This window comes from Acanthisitta chloris, unplaced genomic scaffold, assembly GCF_000695815.1.
Source record: "Acanthisitta chloris isolate BGI_N310 unplaced genomic scaffold, ASM69581v1 scaffold905, whole genome shotgun sequence".
NCBI lineage: Eukaryota > Metazoa > Chordata > Aves > Passeriformes > Acanthisittidae > Acanthisitta > Acanthisitta chloris.
Genome location: NW_008674083.1, coordinates 23,281 through 29,280, shown reverse-complemented (window position 1 = coordinate 29,280; position 6,000 = coordinate 23,281).

Genomic DNA, 6,000 nt, shown 5'->3' with positions numbered 1-6,000 from the left:
AATCAAAAGGCAATAAGACAACAGAGAGCACATCAGAGCTCACCCTGCTGCCTGCCAAGGTCAGGCACAGCACATTAACAGGGATCTGCTGGCTGCAAAGCTGCCACTTGGTGTGCAGAATCATTACTGCTGGCATATCAGTAATGAAAAGGATTGCCAGGACTGCTTCATTTTCTGGGCCAAAAGCAAATGCCTGGCACAAACAGGGCACTAAATCACAGGCAAATGGCTTGTGTGGGGTGGATTGAACCATAGGAAACTGGTGTGTGGTGCTAAATATACATAGGATCAGAGAATCAGCAAGGTTGGACAAACCTCTAAGAGTACTGCTGGCATATCAGTAATGAAAAGGATTGCCAGGACTGCTTCATTTTCTGGGCCAAAAGCAAATGCCTGGCACAAACAGGGCACTAAATCACAGGCAAATGGCTTGTGTGGGGTGGATTGAACCATAGGAAACTGGTGTGTGGTGCTAAATATACATAGGATCAGAGAATCAGCAAGGTTGGACAAACCTCTAAGAGAATCAAGTCCAAGCATTAACCTTGCTGGAACCGAACCTCTAAACTCTAAACCATATCCTCCAGCACCAGATCCAGATGCCTCTTAAACACCTCCAGGTCTGGTGACTCCACCACCTCCCTGGGTAATATCCCAGAGCCTGAACACCCTCACAGGGAAAACATTTCTCCTAACATCTCCTCTGACTCTGCCCTGTCTCAGCTCAAGACCATTTCCTCTAGTGCTCTCCCTGTCAGGGAGCTGGAGAGAGCCATGAGGTCACCCCTGAGCCTCTTCTCAAGGCTAACCAACCCCAGCTCCCTCACAACTGCTGTGTCTGCAGTGGGTTTGGAATGGTTTCTCCTTTGAGGCTGATTTTTGGGCTAGAATCTGCTTCATAGGATTTCTGCCAAGGGGCAAAAGTGACTGCAAAACTCTCAGACAAACTTGCAGGTGTCACAGATTCGTTTCTCCCCAGCAGCAAGGTGCTTGCACACCCAGGGCTGCCTGTAGAGCTGCTGGAAGTGCTTCCTGGCTATTGAAAATATAAAGAAAGAAGAAAGAAACTAAGGTTCCAAAAGCTCTGATAGAGCAGAAGTTCTTTTTGCTGGGCTGAAATGTGCTTCTTGTTCTTGAGTGACCTTATTATGACCTTTAGTTCATAACTCCTCTTTTCCCACCTTACAAACACACCATTAGCTTCTCACCTGCTGCTGGAGATTGAGACATGTGAACCAAGGGGAATAACAGAAAACTTGGAGATGGACTAGATGAATATTAAAGGTCCCTTCCAACCCAAGCTATTCTAGGACTCTAATTGTCATGGGAGGAGCAAGAAGTCTGGATTTGGACACAAGATAAATAGGTATGGGGTGAGAAGAGAAAGACTTTGTCTGATCACCCCCCAAACCATTTACATCTGAGCCTTGGAAGACCATCTCCCTAAGCTGGAGAACAGCTTCTGGGTGACAGGGGAGATCTCACAGGGCATTGCTGAAGGAACCCAGACAAAGAAAACACGAGAGAGTGAAGGCACCAGAATTCGTTGGCATTACAGCCCACAAAACAAGCAATAATCCTCTATTTTCTTGTCCAACAGAAGTAACTGCTCTGATAATTTAAAGAATTTTTTTCCCAAAACTTCTGCCCTTCCCTCATCTCTCTCCCTCATCCATTTTCCTGGGAAATGCAGGCTCATACTGCCCAGGCTCAGAGGAAGGATCTTCCTCATCCCAAGGAGACAACACTGAGCCATGGGATAAATTCTTTCCCAGCAAAACCAGCTGTAATTTCATTACCTGAGTGACAGAAAACTACTCCCTGTTTACACCAGACCTGCTATTAAAGCAATTACTTGGGATCAATGGAACACAGCAGCAGGATTTACATCTTGCTGAGCAGCCAGGCAAAGGAACAGCTTCTCCAGACAGGGCAAGCTCAGAACACTTTGTTCCCTTTGCAGCAAAGCCCAAAGCACAAACCCTTTGAAGTCCTTGAGAATTGATCTATATTAAAATGCTTTTAAAAGTCACCAACTGGCCCATATTGATGCATCTCACATCCTTCTCTGTACCATATCACAGGACAGGCAGCTTTTGGGATGATGCCCTAGAAGTTACCTGGTCTGTGGAAGGTGTCCCTGCTCATGGTAGGTGTTTGGAAATAGGTCTTTAAGGTCCTTTCCAGAGGGATTCTGTGATTCTGAAATTCCATGTTGTCCCACTGCAGACGGTGCTCCCCAGCTCTCTCCAAGCAAATAGCTCAGGAGCTCATCCCATAGCACTTACTGGACTCACCTGAAGTCCAGTTCCTGGTCTGCTGACAGCAAATTGGGTCTCACTTCATGCTGAAGTTCAGGTCCCACATTTCCATTTCCAAACTCATTTCTCTTGTAAAGGCTTTCTGCAAACCTTTAAGTACTTCAAATAGAAGCACTCCCAGATCCAGCTCATGAACTGGAGGGAATATTGATGTATTTGTCCACCTCTAACATTCCAGGCAGCATGGGAAGCTGCTTGCTAACACTTCTCCAATGCTGCTGCAAGCAGGGAAGCTATTTCTCTGGTAATTTAGGTGAAGGCAGGACAGACATCTGCTAATTGCTGCTTTCTGGGGAAATGGGAACTATTTACATTTGGGGGTTTTAATTAACTCAGAACATTTCTTGCATGAAGGAGACAGCAAAGACCTTTCTATTTAGCACAGACTAACAACACAGTAGAGAAAAGCATAAATATTTCTGTGCAATTCCAAGCCAACAGGTTTGTATCCTGTTCAAGGACACACACACCCCCTTGCACCCAGTGTCATCCCATCCCTTTGCAGTGTGGACAGCCACATCATTTGGGTGTCAGACCAAACCAGTGATGTTCTGGCCAAACAGGTCACAGATTCTGTAGCTGGACAATACCCAGGGAGATTGAGCAACATCCCTCCAGTGCTTTCCATCCCTTCCCTCTCCCTGTGCCTGCCTTTCACACTTCATCCATGAGAAGCTGCTCAATATCCACCTGAAACAAACCTTTGGCCCAGCTCAGGAAGCCACAAGAATGTATTCCACCTGTCCTCCTCCCCTTCCCACTTATCAGGGCTATCTACCCTGAACCATAGGCTTTGAATATCTCCACAGCTGAGGACTTCACAACTTCTGTGGGCAACATATGCCAGTGTTTGACTACCCTTACAGAAAAGGTGTTTTCTTTGGTTGGTTGGTTGGTTTTCTTATAGATTCCTAAATCATGTGCCATGGCAGTATCATTATTCATGTTTGTTGACTGTATGATACAGATCTTAACATCACATCTGATAACAGAAAGGATGGGAATAAAAAGAAATAACAGGAAATTTATAGTATGAACAACTTACAAATTAATTCCTTCCAGAGTCTAAAAAGGGCCTACAAGAAGGCTGAGGAGGAACTATTCATGAGGGCATGTAGTGTTAGGACAAGGGGGAAATGGCCTTAAGCCACAGGAGGGCAGGGCTAGGTTAGATATAAGGAAAATAATCATTACTATAAGGGTAATGAGGAACTAGAACAGGTTGCCCAGAGAGGTTGTGGACTCTCCATTCCTGGAGGTGTTTGAGACCAGGCTGAATGGGGCTTTGAGCAACCTGGGCTAGTGGTAAGTGACCCTGTCCATCGCAGGGGGGTTGGAACTATGATATTTAAGGTCCCTTCCAACCCAAACCATTCTAGGATTCTATGATCTTTCAACCCCAACTGCCCCAGCAGCATCCAAACACTTTTAAGTGCAGTATCTGCAGATCTCAGGTACAACAGTAGTGAATCACTTCCATGTCCAAAGACCAAGGCAGCTTCAAATGGAGGCCAAATCCTGCCGCAGATCCCACTATGAGCTTTTTTGAGGCTACAGTTTATTTTGTGCTACATCTTAACCTGTCCCTGTCACGTTTTATAGCCAGTTTCCTTCATTTAATTCCACTGGGCTTTATGATTCAAACCCAGATGCCAAACTCCACATCCCTGGGAACACTCTGGTACCCAAACCCAGTTGTACCCAGCAACTTCCCTTCAGCCACATCAATCCAGGATCCCCTGTCACTCCCCACCTTATCCCCAGTATGATACTGCATCTCCAAACACCCCAATTATCCTTCCCAGCTCATTTCCCACTCTGACATGCAGCATATGTTGACCAAAATCAACATTCCAATGCTCTCAGTGTGCACAGGCAAAAATGTGTTTGCCTAAGTCATGCAGGGAAAAAGGGAGCAGGGGAAATTTCCATTTAGGTGCTCCTGGTGCAGCCTCCTGCTAAGCAAAGCCTTGGCCTGAGGAACACAGCAGTAATGGGAAGGAGTGATGGATCTCACCCAAACACAACAGCAACAGAGTAAGGTGAGAGGATGAAGGATGGAGCTCCCCTACAGCAGATGGTGCAGATGTTCCCTCTCATCCATCTTCCATATGTTCCCACTCTAAAAGCGAGCAAAGCCTCAGTTTTGCTCTGACTGAAATTCTCTCTCCTGGCACACACAAGGCACAGTGAAACAGGCATGAGTGCCTCACCCTACCCAGTATATCATCATGGCCTCAGAGGGCATTTTTCCAGGTAAGAAAGATTTCCTCTGGTGTTTAGAATCATAGAATCATCAAGGTTGGAGGAGATCTCTAAGACCATCCAGTCCAACCATTGACCTGGCACTGCTGGAACCCCTAAACTGTATCTTCCAGCGCCAGGTCCAGACACCTCTTAAACACCTCCAGAGATGGTGACTCCATCACCTCCTTGGGCAATATTCCAGTGCCTGAACACCCTCACAGGGAAAACATTTCTCTTAACCTGTGGTTCCCTTCTCCTTCACATGCTTACTGGATAATTCCCACCCCATCACTCCCAGCAGTATTCCAGCCATCCAACCTGCCAGGAAATGGGAGATACACAATCCAATCTAACCCATCCCTGTTTCCAAGCCTGTTTCCCTCAGCAAGCAGCCAGGGATGGAGGCAGCATCATCTGACATTAATGGATGATAGGAATATCCATCTGGGCTCTGTCCAATTTGCAATGCTTAATACCTTGTGCCTCCTCCACATGGATCAATTTTTGCATCAGGTTTATGAGGAGTAATTAATATTCATTCAGAATTAAGGAGAGGAAGATTCCCACTGCATGAAGATGTTTATTATTTATTCATCTTTAAGGCTTGTTAGATTAATCTCTTTTAAATCACCACATGCTGCCAGGCACAATTACTGTAATTTATTAGGATGATTCCAGTGGTTTATTTCCCTCTGCTGCAACCTTGCAGAAGGTGTGTGCTGCTTCCCAATGCTCCCAGAAAGCTGCTTGTGCCACTGCTACTTTCAGAACGGCATCCTAGGGACAAGCATTCCCTTCTCCAAAGGGAATAACCTCCAGGTTAGGCAGGAGACCACATTAATTCCTTTTTTTAAGCTGATAGAGAACCACAGAATCACAAAATGGTTTGGAAGGAGCTCATCTCATTCCAGTCTCTGCCATGGGCAGGGACACATTCCACTAGCCCAGCTTGCTCCAAGCCCCATCCAACCTGGCCTGGAACACTTCCAGTATCCATGAACACACACATGGAATGCAGGGAAGATCTCACTGAGTTTCTCACTCATTGCTGTTGGAAAACTGGCTAGGAAACCTCCATTCAGAGCTAGGAGGAGACAAGTACAGAGGGCTGGGTGCTCTGAAGCCATGGAAACATAGAAGGGTTTGGGTTGGAAGGACTCAAAGACCATTAGTTCCAACCCCCTGCCATGGGCAGGGACATCTTCCACTAGCTCAGTTTCCCTGGGTATGTGCCAAGGTATAACTCTTGCACCCCCTGAGCATCTTCCTGCCTCTATTTCTCGGGTATAAATAGCTGCTCCTCAGACTTCCTAGGAGTGGCACTTACAGTGGGGGAAACATGGAAATAAACTCTTCATCTCCATAACGTGTCAAAGACTTCACCTTATTTCTTTCAAAAACCCACATATTTGCTTAAAAGCTGCAGTTCCCA